The sequence below is a fragment of the Dama dama genome, chromosome 31, assembly GCF_033118175.1.
Source record: "Dama dama isolate Ldn47 chromosome 31, ASM3311817v1, whole genome shotgun sequence".
NCBI classification, from domain to species: domain Eukaryota; kingdom Metazoa; phylum Chordata; class Mammalia; order Artiodactyla; family Cervidae; genus Dama; species Dama dama.
Window position 1 is genome coordinate 20,930,605 of NC_083711.1, and position 2,131 is coordinate 20,932,735.

Here is a 2,131-nt window from a genome sequence, read left to right on the forward strand (position 1 = left end):
TGTCTGACTCTGAAATGCTACGGACTGCAGTTCACCAGGCTCCTCTGTCTATGGGATTCTCCAAGCAAGAATATTGGAGTGTGTTATTTGCTTCTCCAGAGTATCTTCCCAAGGATCAAAACCATATCTCTTATGTCTTCTACACTGTTGGTGGGAATGTAAATTGGTAACAGACACTGTAGAGAACAGTGTTGAGGTTCCTTAAAAAGCTGAAAACAGAGCTACTATGTGATCCAACAATCCCACTCCCAGACATATATTCAGAAAAAAATATGAATTCAAAAAAGACACATGCGTTCCAACATTCACTGTCATGCTATTTATAAAATTAAAAACATGGAAGTAAACTAAAAGTGCATCAATAAAGGAATGGATATAAAAGAAAAATTGTATATATAAATATGTATAAAATGGACTGTTACTCAACAATAAAATGAATGAAATAATGCCTCTTGCAGCAATATGGATGGACCTAGAGATGATCATATTAAATGAAGTGAGTCAGAGAAAAATAAATGTCATATGTGGGATCTAAAAAAGTGAAACCAATGAAGTTATTTACAAAACAGAAGTAGACTCTTAGAGAAAACACAAAATTATGGTTACCAAAGGGATAATGGTATGGGGGAAGATAAATTAGGAGTTTGGGATTAACTATATATACAGTACTGTGTTTATATGTATATAGTACAAATATACAAATCAAGGTATCCAGTATGTTACTGGAGAAGAGCTGAGGTCAATGGCTTACACTCCAAAAAGAATAAAGCGATTGGGCCAAAGCAGTACTGTATATAAAATAGGTAATCAGCAAGGTCCTCTTACCTAACACAGAGAATTACATTCAATATCTTATAATTACTTATAATAGAAAGAATCTGGAAAAAAATACACATATGCATAACTGAGAGCCTTCCCTGGTAGCTCAGCTGGTAAAGAATCTTCTGGCAATGCGGGGGACCCCGGTTTGATTCCTGGGTCGAGAAGATCCCCTGGAGAAGGGATAGGCTACCTACTCCAGTATTCCTGGGCTTCCCTGGTGGCTGAGATAGCAGAGAATCTACCTGCAGCACAGGAAACCCGGGTTCAATCCCTCAGTTGGGAATATCCCATGGAGGAAGGCATGACAACCCACTCCAGTATTCTTGCCTGGAGAACCCCCATGAACTCAGGAGCCTGGCAAGCTATAGTCCATGGTGTTGCAGAGTCAGACACAACTGAGTGACTAAGCACAGCTCAGCATGCATAAGTGAATCATGTTTATGTACGACTGAAATTAACACAGCATTGCAAATTATGCATACTTCAATCTTAAAAAGTTTAATAAAGTAAACATTATAAAGATATAAATTTTTCACTAATATTTTGATCTACGCCCAAGAAAACTCTTAAAGCATGATGTCCTTAAGAGTATCTTTGTTCCCTAAACTTCATACACAATACCTATTCTAATTTCCAGTTCTGCTTTTTAAAGTATAGTAAGTATTTAAAGAAACTTGCAAAATAATCTGATGGAAAAATTCTTATTTGTAAACACTGTTCCCTATAATTTTATAGTTGTCCCCCATACTTGTGTCAATGATTTTTTTTTTTTTTTAAGGCACTCACAGAGCATGGTTGTCTTCTTTTTCTAAAGCATATTCAAAGTACTCCCTTCCGAAATCTCAGCCTTATCATGGCCAAGGGGCTTGCGTAATTCAGTGAAGCTATGAGCTGTGTCGTGTAGGCCCACCCAAGATGGAGGTCATAGTGAAGAGTTCTGACGAAACACAGTCCACTGGAGGTCAGTTCAGTTCAGTCACTCAGTCGTGTCTGACTCTGCGACCCCCTGGACTGCCGCACACCAGGCCTCCCTGTCCATCACCCACCCCCGGAACTTCCTCCCACTCATGACCATTGAGTCAGTTACACCATCCAACCATCTCATCCTCTGTTGTCCCCTTCTCCTCCCACCTTCAATCTTTCCCAGCATGAGGAAATGAGTCAGATCTTTTCAAATGAGTCAGATCTTCACATCAGGTGGCCAAAGTATTGGAGTTTCAGCTTCAGCATTGATCTTTCAATGAATATTCTGGACTGATTTCCTTTAGGATGGACGGGTTGGAACTCCTTCCTGTCCAAGGGACTCTCA